The sequence below is a fragment of the Microcaecilia unicolor genome, chromosome 8, assembly GCF_901765095.1.
Source record: "Microcaecilia unicolor chromosome 8, aMicUni1.1, whole genome shotgun sequence".
Lineage (NCBI taxonomy): Eukaryota > Metazoa > Chordata > Amphibia > Gymnophiona > Siphonopidae > Microcaecilia > Microcaecilia unicolor.
Genome location: NC_044038.1, coordinates 101,656,946 through 101,668,070, shown reverse-complemented (window position 1 = coordinate 101,668,070; position 11,125 = coordinate 101,656,946). Strand labels below are relative to the sequence as shown.

At 45.1% G+C, this 11,125-nt stretch overlaps 1 protein-coding gene across 4 annotated transcripts in view; it reads left to right on the top strand.

Annotated features, from left to right (window-relative positions):
- Positions 1 to 6,508: 6,508 nt before the first annotated feature.
- LOC115475873 (FXYD domain-containing ion transport regulator 5-like) overlaps positions 6,509 to 11,125 on the top strand; it is a 314,171-nt gene continuing 309,554 nt past the window's right edge. Inside the window, exon 1 of one of the 4 annotated variants that reach the window (XM_030211932.1) lies at positions 6,509 to 6,643. The gene's annotated coding sequence lies outside the window, so the exon portion shown is untranslated. The remainder of the gene's footprint in view (positions 6,644 to 11,125) is intronic. The other 3 variants (XM_030211930.1, XM_030211929.1, XM_030211928.1) reach the window with 3 other exon arrangements.

The window sequence follows — 11,125 nt, the reverse complement described above, 5'->3', positions numbered from 1 at the left end:
CCTGAACGGTCAAAGTCAAAACAGCCAAAGATAAACCTGCCTTGCATGCGGCCAAATATGGCCACTAAATTTAAGCAGTGTTATGATTCTGCCGGTTTGGCTGAGGGGGAGGGGGGACGTCTCTTCTGATTGGCTGCCAGGGTTTGTGCTGATGTCAGGGGATAGTACTTTAGCCTGCAGCTGAAGAGTCCCTCTGCTTTTGCGTTACTTACACTTTTGTGGTGACTTGATAGCCACAGTTCTTGGTCAGAAAGTGCTCTGTGCTCTGACTTTGATCTGAGTTCCCTGTTCAGGGATTTCTTTCCTTTCCCTTTGTTTGTGTTAGCTGGGGTGCAGCGTCTGGTGTGTGTATAATTAGTTCTTTTGCCTCCAGCTGGGCTTCCCTTCCTTGGCTGCCGTTCTCTGTGGGAAGCCAGCTGCTTGTTCCTCAGTGGGGGCTGGGCTTTGTTCAGCTCTGTCTCAGCTTGGCTGCTTGTCTGAGAGCATCCTGTCCTCTCCCTCTCAGGTTGTTTGTTTACTCTAAGGATTTCTCTTTCCAGTGTCCTGGCCTGCTGGCTCAGTGAGTTTAACCCTTTGTGTACTGTGTGTATTGTGTTCCTGCCTCTGTCAGTGTGTTTGCCTCCTCGGGAAGCGTTCTCTCTGTTTGTTTGCTGATTTATGGAACTCTCTCTCTCCCTGGTGTGCCGGCTGGCTCTACAAGCTTAACCCTTTGTGTTCTGTTTGCCTCTGTCTGCAGTGGGTTTGAGGCAAAGGCTTTCTGCCTTCCATTTGTGTCTGGTTCCTCTGGTTTCTGCCTGGGGCTTCCTAATCCTTGTGTGTGTGTGTGGGGGGGGGGGGGGGGTTGCTGTGTTAGTTCCCCTGTCCTGCGCTAGACCCCTGGGTGTGCGTGGCCCGCTCTGGTTCTTTTGTTTCTCCCTCTGCCCTATCGCTGGTGTTCAGCGTGTGTCTGGCATCTTGGGGCCCGGGGGGGGGGGGGGGCCCTCTGGGTTCTTTCACCCCCTCCTGTGTGTGTCTGGGTTCCTGTTCAGCCGTGAGGCCCGTACGAGTGGCTGTGAGGCATATTTTCAAAGCACTTAGCCTTCCAAAGTTCCATAAAACCTATGGAGCTTTGTAATGCTAAGTGCTTTGAAAATGAGCCTCTCTGTGTGCGTGGGTTCCGGTTCGGCTGCGAGGCCCGCCTGTTTGCCTATTTCCCTTCTTCCTGAGGGACTGCGGGGAGGGGTAGCTTAGGAGTATTGTGTAGCTGGGGTGTGTGTGGTGGTGGGTCGGTCTCCCCTTGGCCTGGGTCGGCGCCCTGCTGACCTCGGCCAGGGCCCAAGGGTTCACGACCAACCCAACGGATTACATGCTCCGAAAATTGGTGGATAGATGGTTTTATCAGCTGGTATAGCCAGCTATCTACTGCCACTAACCAGCCATGTCTAGCTGAATATTGGCAGATAGCTGGCTATGAGGGGCATAATTGAAAGGGGCGCCCAAGTTTTCCTGAGGACGTCCTCACAGGACGTCCCGGCAAAGGGGCGGGGAAACCCATATTATCGAAACAAGATGGGCGTCCATCTTTTGTTTCGATAACATGGTCGAGGATGCCCAAATCGCGAAATTTAGGTCAATCTTAGAGATGGTCGTCCTTAGAGATGGTCATCCCTGATTTTCGGCGATAATGGAAACCGAAGACGCCCATCTCAGAAACGACCAAATCCGTGGGAGGAGCCAGCATTCATAGTGCACTGGTCCCCCAGACATGCCAAGACAACAAATGGGCACCCTAGGGGGCACTACAGTGGACTTCATAAATTGCTCCCAGGTGCATAGCTCCCTTACCTTGTGTGCTGAGCCCCCCAAACCACCCCCAAACCCACTCCCCACACCACTACCATAGCCCTTATGGGTGTGGGTACAGTGGGTTTGTGGTGGGTTTTGAAGGGCTCACATTTACCACCACAAGTGTAACGGGTGGGGGGGGGAGGATGGGCCTGGGTCCGCCTGCCTGAAGTGCACTGCACCCACTAAAACTGCTCCAGGGACCTGCATACTGCTGTCAAGGAGCTGGGTATGATATTTGAGACTGGTATAGAGGCTGGAAAAAATATTTTTTTAAATTTTGTTTTGAGGGTGGGAGGGGGTTAATGACCACTGGGGAAGTAAGGGGAGGTCATCCCCAGTTCCCTCCGGTGGTCATCTGGTCATTTAGGGCACATTTTTGTGGCTTGGTCGTAAGAAAAAAAGGCCCAGGTAAAGTTGTCCAAGTGTTCTTCAGGGACGCTCTTCTTTTTTCCATTATCGGTCGAGGACGCTCATGTGTTAGGCACGCCCCAGTCCCGCCTTCGCTACGCCTCCGACACCCTCCCCCCCCCCCCCCCCCGTGAACTTTGGTCATTCCCGCGACAGAAAGCAGTTGAGGACGCCCAAAATCGGCTTTCGATTATGCCAATTTGGGCGACCCTGTGAGGATGCCCATCTTGCGATTTGTGTCGAAAAGATGGGCACCCTTCTCTTTCGAAAATAAGCCTGCATGTGGCATTTAACCGGCCAAGTGCTGATCCTGGACAGTTAAATGCCTTTGAATATTGGGGGTTAGTGTGCAAGCTCCTATGGGTGAGGTGAGGAAAATACCTACAGTACCTGCAGGGCCGTGCTAACACAGTGAGCGGGGTAAGCACCGCAGGGGGGCGCCAACCTCTGGAAGGTGCCTACTGTTTCCTGAGGTCAGCTCACTTGCAAATTGTTTTACCTGAAGCTGTGATTCTCCTCTCTCCCCTGCCCTCCCCTCTTTGACCACAGTGCTTACTGAGGCAGGCAGGCTCTGCTGAAGTTGTTTGAAAGAATACAACCAGTGCTATTTATGTCTTTGTTGTGGGATGAACTCCTCATTCAGGGTGAGCTTGAACAACATTCAAATTAAAGAGAACAGCCAGGTTTGGAGGGAGGTGTGCAAGTGAGACTGGGGAGAAATAAAAACTAAATAATGTAATTGTTAAAATCTGTAAGTGGTTCAAAGTTTTTGTTTTTTTTTCTCTGAGCTTGTACACCGAGAGGAGGGCATGACTGCAATGATGTTTGCATAATTATCAGGTAATCCGATAGCTACAGCTAATAGCCATTTCATTAGCTGATGGTTCCAACAGTAGTTTCAGAGGAAGTTTAGCTGACGTAGTGTAGAAGAGCTGGTAAGTGAAAATCTGATTGGGTTTTTTTGGTGTTTGTTTTTATATAAAGATTCTCCTTGGATAGGGAAGAGTCTGTGATATGTGAAAATATATTTGCTTTAATGAAATTACTAAACTTTAGAGTCAGAGACTTATCAATGATCAGAAAAAGAAAGTCACCAGACAACAAAGGTAGAGAAAAATCATTTTATTTTCATTTTAGTGTTTGGAATATGTCCACTTTGAGAATTTACATCTGCTATCTTATTTTGCAATGTATAGCAATTTGTTTCTAAGAATATTGCTGACAATTCCTGTCAGTGTGGCAAGTGGTGAGCGATCATTTTCATGGTTAAAAATCATAAAAAACTAGTAAAAAATGCCCGTTTCAAAAGGGAAGGAAATGGGCGCTAGCAAGGCCATCCCCCACCCTCCCTCCCTCACTGTTCCAGACTCTGCTGTCCCTCCGTTTTCACCCCCCCCCTTTCCGCGACCCAGTCGACCCCCCCTTCTCAGCGAAAACCGTCCCCCGCCACCGTCCAGTACTTGTGCTGACAGGGTACCCCAACCCCCAACAGCCGAAGTCCTGTGCTGGCCTTCGAGGCGTTGCTTCTTCAATGATTTTGTGTCCAAGTTGCTCTGCGTGCATCTGACATCAGATGCACGCAGAGGAACTTGAACTGAAGATCATTGAAGAAGCAACGGCGCGAAGGCCAGCACAGGACTTCGGCTGGCGGGGGTTGGGGTCCCCCGTCAGCACAGGTACTGGACGGCGGCGGGGGACGGTTTTTGCCGAGAAGGGGGGTCGACTGGGTCGCGGAAGGGGGGTGCAGTGGGCTGTAACACAGGGGAAGGAGTAGGGAAATACGCAATTTTTAACCGGAGCTCCGGGAAAATGGCCGCTTTTGGGGCATTTTTTTTTGTTTTTGATCCAATTTCGTGAGTTCACCAGCAGGACCGGATCCGAGGGCAGGCGTCGAGAGAGGGGGAAATCTATTTCAAGGTAAGGGGGTTTTAACTCAAAATTTTAATTAGTTTAATTTTTAAATGTGAAAATGCAGTTTTTGATTTTTTAAAATTAGGGGTTTGTCGGATTTGAATGGGGTTTTCAGTTTTGTGATCGTAGAATTTTTAGTGATTTTTCTGGTGTGTTGGTTTTGGGGTTTAACTATTTTAAATGATAGTTTTAGTGAAAGAGTTAAAATAAGGGTATGGAAAGGGTTAAAATTAATGAATTCGAGGTGACATATAGAAAAGGAGCTGTTTTAGTTTTTGATAGAAGTTTAATTCAATTTTGGGTTTTTTGGGGGGGTCTTGTGATAGAAAATAGTCGGGCAGGCGTAAATTAAGGGTAAATTTAAAAATTAAGTTTATAGAGTAGCGGAAGGGGTTGTGCTTGTGTTTTGGGTGACATTTGGGATATTTTGGGTGGAAAATGACTTTAAAATTTACATTTTTGCAATTTCCCATTATAATCAATGGGAAAAATAAAAATAAAATGGAGATGTAGCTTGGGGTTGAACATTCCAAACTGTACAAGGAAAAAAAAATAGAATTTTTTGGGGAGTCTCTGATTGGCTAGGGGGGGTTGGAACCCAGCCTAGGTCCGGTAACCTGGGAGACGGCTTGGCTGACAGTTTGGCAGAGTGGGTTTGGTCTTCAGTGAGTGAGGAAGCGCTGCAATGTCTGTGAGTGGAAGGGAGTGATTTTGGGAGAAAAGGAGGGAAAGAATATTCTTAGGGAAATTTGATAATTAAGGGTAATTAGGGAACATCCTAGTGGAAGTAAAAGCTTAAAGTGAAGAGTGCTTCCTTGAGAATTTTTGAGTTTGGATGTTTTGGGAGTGAAAGTGGTGGGTGGGTGAGTGAGGAAGTAAGATTAATTAGGGTAGATGGGAAGCTAGGTGACAGTGTTGAGTGTGATTAAATTTGGGTTTTGGGAATCTTAAGTGGGAAAAGAGAAAAGAAATTTTAAAGGCTGTATGTGTGCAGGGAGAGAAAAGGAGTGGAATGTTGGGGAGTAAGCCTGTCAGCGGAATGTGGAGAGCTGTGCTGCACTGCTGAAAGAGATCAAACACACAGGTTGAGTTTAGGGAATAAAAAAGACATAGTTCAGGTTTGAAAAAGGAAGGGTATTTAAATTAATTTTATTTTACTTAAGATAGCGGCCCCCAGTTATTTGTTAATGTCATTTATTAATAGAATTTCCTTAAGAAGAAAAGTAGGAAGACAAGGTTTTGCTTCCGCTTATTTTGTTAAGTGTGAGGTGTAGCCAGAAGACTGCATGGAGAAAAGAGCAACCATTCCAGAAGAATAGTTGGGCCCCACCGCAAGAAAGATTCCGTGGACAATTGCTGCACTACAGCTAAGTACTATTGTGGAAACAAGGGTAGTAAAGGAATACAATAAACATAAACAGTCAGTGAACACACTTACCTTAAGTCTCGCGGGAGTGAAGATCCTAGAGATACCTGGAAAAGAAAAGTGGAACAAAGAATCAAATTCTTAAGAGAAATATACACGGGTTGCAGATACAAAGGGTATATTTAAGGACTATACGTTTACACTCACATAAGGGGGGGGGGGTATTGAGAAACATAACTTACCTGAATGTTTCTGGTCTGTGACGGTAATGGTGAAGAATCTGAAAGAGAGACAAATACAGGTTAAAGGGTTATTCTTTTTGTTAAGGTGTCTGTACAGTAAAGGAAACTGGTAAAAGAGTCAAAAGTCTGGGTTTTAACGTTGACAAATGTTATTTTAATTTCACTTTCATATTATACAAAATTACTTAATGGTACTAGTAGGTCTGGTTCTTCCCAAAGTCAGGATTAATCCAATTTTTAGATTATTTTCCCCCTTCACTTCACGGGAGTGAAGGGCGAGGTTAGTGACCTGTACAGCTTCTGATGCTCAGTGGTGCGGAAACTGGGAGTTGGCCATGACTATTTCCATCAAAGTCCCAGTGAAGCACTGATAACTGAGCGTGAGCAAAGCTGATTACACTATTTCCTTTGCATCATGTGCCACACGGGGGGAGGGGGGGCGCCAACTGATAGTCTGCAGGGGGGCACCAGAGACCCTAGGCACGGCCCTGAGTACCTGAAGGCAACTCAACTTGAACTCCTGAGAAAGGTGTGAGCTACATCTCATTCTACCTTTCTTTGTCTTTGTCCTTCTGTTTCATTGCCTTGGTTTCTCTTTCAAATCTCTTGTTATTTTTTTATTGTGTATCCTGGTTTCTCTCTCTCTCTCTCTCTCTGTTAATTTATAAAAAATTTCTCTGACTACAGATTTGAGCCAGGCACATGCTGCCGAGTGACTAATGCAGGAGGAAGTGGTTTGGAGGAGGAAATGAGTTGGCCTGTTAGTTCTTACAGTCCTTCCAACAGAGGTCGGAAAAAGCCCTCCTCTTCCTTCTGACACAAGCTCATTGAACCAAATGGTCTCCATTTAACTCAGCTTCTCACAAGGCACTACACCAAGAAAGAGAAGGTAAGAATCTTATCCAAGTTACCATCCTACCCCTCAAGAACAAGGAAGAGATGCAGGGCACTGAGAGGGGAGAGATCAGGGGCTGCCTGGTATGTGTGTGCACAGCTCTCTATAAGAAACACATCAGGGATGAACAGACGCCCCAGCAACTGGCTACTATCACCAGCTTTTGCTTTATGTGCCAGCAACAGTTTATGTTCCACTTCTGCCTTTTTGTTTGTAACCACTTGTATATATATTTTCTGCCTTCTGTATTTAATGAATATGAGGTTTAAGCAAATTATACTGTTATCTGGACTCAGCAGGGGATGAATGCTCTGCTTAGGGTAGAAATTGGTTAGGGTGGTGGACTCTGGTCCTGGGGAACTGAGGATCTGAATTCGATTTCCACTTCAGGCACAGGCAGCTCCTTGTGACTGGGCAAGTTACTTAACCCTCCATTGCCCCAGGTACAAATAAGTACCTGTATATAATATGTAAGCTGCATTGAGCCTGCCATGAGTGGGAAAGCGCGGGGTACAAATGTAACAAAAAAAATTACTCAGCCTAATTTATTTCTTATGAGAAAGTTTGGCAGGTACCAGACTGCCATATGAAAATGGCTGTGGCTGCCCATGGCAACCTCTCTGTGACTACAGGAAAAGGCAGACTGTGGACAGGATTACACATAAGTGTAAAAGCAGATTGTTTGATAAAGCTCAGTACTGGAGGAGCACACAAAAATGCATGTGTTAAAAGCAAGAACACAGAGATTCTGAATACCAGTTCCACAACATGAAAAAGTTTTATTAACCCCTAGGTTCAATGTTTTGGTTTTAAACAATATGAACATCATCTAAATGAAAGGGACAATTCTGTAACTGGATGCCTTCAATTAGATGCCTGGAGGGCGCTCTATAAAGTTCGCTCTATAAAGGAAAGTAGGTTATGTGCATGAATGGGAGCCCTGCCTATATCTTACCATGCTCCACCCCTTGCAAATACACATTGTGTAAATTAAGCAGGTATTTGCAGAATATTTCTTGGTTGTCATACTAGCATTTACACATATAAGTGCACATATAGGAGCCCGATATTCAGCTGATGGTGAGCAGCATGTTTGTTGTCTGCAGCCGGCATTAACATAGTAGATGGCGGCAGATAAAGACCTGTACTGTCCAAGTCTGCCCAACAATATAAACATTACATATGGTATGAAGTGTTACAGCATATATTGTGAAGAGTAAGGGGCTGTCCTGTCCTGGGTAGGCCACTAGGTGGCGCTGTTCCCATAGAAATGGGGGAAAAATACCAGGTCATGTCATTATTGAGGAGTCCACTAGGGGAGCCGGTAGGGGAATGTCCAGGTGGAGGTTGCTAGGACCAAGGAGAGTCCTGGTCTGGAAACAGGTGTAGGTAGTTAGGGGCTGGATCCTGCCTGGAATTAGGGGGAAGAGCCCGAAGGGGTGGAGAAGCTAATTAACCACCTTATACCTGCCTGAGTAGTGAAAGAGAAGGAAGAAGCTGGGACCTGGCAGTTTGAGGAAGAAGATCCCCTTGAAGGTGCTGGCTGAACTCTGTGGACTTTTTGAAACTATCTGCTGAAGAGGTGACAGCTGCACTACCAGCAGAGAAAGTCTTTAAATGAGAAAGTAAATGCTTTGGTTTGGCTGTTTGAACTGTGAAAGTTTGAGGCACTGCTTTAAGTATGGAAAGGGTTTAATTAGAAGACCCTGAGTAACTGCCTTTTTACTATGTTTAAGTTGAAGAAGGAATGTTTGAGTGAAAGCAGAAATGAGCCATAAAGATGATGTTAAATGGTAACTAATAAAACCTTTGCTTATAAGAAGCCTGAGGTTGGTGAACATTTCTGAAGGAAGCTAAGCAAGCCTGGTGGTGGTGAACATTTGTGAAGGAAGCTAAGCAGGGTCAGCCCTGGCCAGGTCCTGGAAGGATGACCAGTTCACAATATACACCTGTTCTTGATTTTGCTTTTTGGCAAGTTTGGTGATTTTTTAAACTACGCTTCCAGTGCACAGGACTAAGGTCTATTAATGGAAGAAGCATTTGGAATCTCGGCATTTTGGCAGGATTTTCTTGTCACTATTGATGATATATACTGTATGTTTTTTAACATCAACAGTTTTTCTGCAACCTCTGATGCAGGCACTTTGATGTTGAAACATGGCCCTTGTTGGGTCTTTATAATAAAGTCATAGTAACATAGTAGATGACGGCAGAGAAAGACCTGTACGGTCCATCGAGTCTGCCTAACAAGATAAACTCATATGTGCTACTTTATGTGTATACCTGACGATTTGTATCTGCCATTTTCAGGGCACAGACCATAGAAGTCTGCCCAGCACTAACCCCACCTCTCAACCACTAGCTCCGCCTCCCCCCACCGGCTCTGCCACGCAATCTCCGCTAAGCTTCTGAGGATCCATTCCTTCTGATCAGGATTCCTTTATGTTTATCCCATGCATTTTTGAATTCCGTTACCATTTTCATCTCCACCACCTCCCGCGGGAGGGCATTCCAAGCATCCACCACTCTCGCCTTTATCCTGTTCCTGTAGACCTGTTTGCGCTTTTGTTTTCTTCTTGATTTATCCTTGCCATTTTTAGGGCATAGACCTATTGTAAAACGAAACCAGACAGAATAGTACAGATCGTCGATCCTGCACAGTCAATGCCAACTGAAAGCCATATCTTTTTCACAAACAGATACACCCTAATCCACTTTAGAATAAGTAATCATACACTTTTTTTTTGTAATTTTAATGAATTTTACAAGAAACGCTTGTACAGAAAAGGAGTATTACCATACCATACAAGAAAATATTTTATAAAGAAAATCTATTAAATGATAATTACTGCTAAAGTCCACAATTATAGGCAAGGCACTATTCAAAAATTGGTTAACATACGAAAAAATGAATAGAACATATTCCCACTTATCCTATCACGGAGTCAATACTAATGGAGGAAGCACCAGAGAGTTTACGGCTGGTTCTTGTCTGGAGTCCAGGAATTTTGCTAATTGATCACTTTCAAAGAAAACATATTTAATAGATTGAAATGTAACAACACATTTACAAGGAAAATTAAGCCAGAAAATTCCCCCCTGTGACAATACACGATCACGAAGTTTCAAAAAAGACTGACGTCTTTTCTGAGTTTGTCTAGCAATATCAGGAAATACTTTGACTTTGCAATTCAGAAAGACTTCATGTCTATGTTTTAAAAAAGTTTTCAAGATCCAGTCCCGATCCGGCTGTAGAACAAAGTGTATAATTAATGTAGCAGGTTGTACTCCACATAGTTCATCTTCAATTGTTTGCGATAAATTCAAATTTAGCTCTTCAAATGGGGTTTCCATAGATGGTATTATGCGCTCACTTGGTTTCTTAACATAGGGAGCCAAATAATAAATCCTTGCTACAGGTGGAAACAATTGTTCAGTAATTTTTAATACTTCAGAAAGATATCTTTAGCCACTGCTGGAACTTTAGGAAAATTTATAAATCTCAATGTTTTCATCCTTTGCAGATTTTCTAAAGTTTCTATTTTCCTATGTAAATATACATTTTCTTTTATTAAAGTTATTTGACTCTCTTTAATTTGATTTGTTTCAAGTATAATTGTTTGTTCAAAAGTTTTCCAACTGTTTTTCCAAGTCTGATATTTTCGCTTGATTTGATTGAGTAACTTTAACTATTGGAGATAATTTCTGGGTTAAAGAATCTTCTAAACATTCCAAAGCATCCCAAATTTTTTCTAGGGTTATTTTCTCCGGTTTTTTAGGAAATAATTTCAATGTTACCTCTTCCTGAGCTCCTTTCTTAGAGCCAGTCTTGCTCTCCTGTGATTCAACTCCTGCTCCTTCAGTATTCTCAGCAGTAACCAGGGTTGCCAGGTGGAAAATTTTTTTCCCACCCAATCCAGGCCAAAAACCAGCCCAAAACCCGCCCAAACTCAAACCCCGCCCCTGACACCCCCACCCCCGCGTCATCACCCCCGCCCCCGCTGTCATCAACCCCCGCCCCCGCCGTCATCGGCCCCGCCTCCCCGTCATCGGCCCCGCCTCCCCCGTCACCGGCCCCGCCCAGAACGTCACTAACCCCGCCCAAAACGTCACTAACCCCACCCACAACGTCACTAACCCCGCCCCCGCGGCCGAAAAAAACCGCAAAAAACCGCCCGAAAAACCGCGGAAAAGAAGAAAAAGAAGCCCCAAAAACCGCGACCCGCCGCGGGCAAAAATTTCCTGCGGCGGGTCGCGGAAAACCGCCCACCTGGCAACACTGGCAGTAACCACCAGCACTGCTGCACTCCGCGTTCTGCTAGCAGAGTCTGCCCCTGCTCCCAGATCAGACATCTCCTCATCGGGTCTAGTCAATCCAGGGCTCTGGTCTGCCAGCATTGCCAGCATCTAAGGAGGACTCCATTCCTCTGGGCTCAGAGTGGTCTCTCCCTCAGGCAGGTAGACAAAAATTAAACT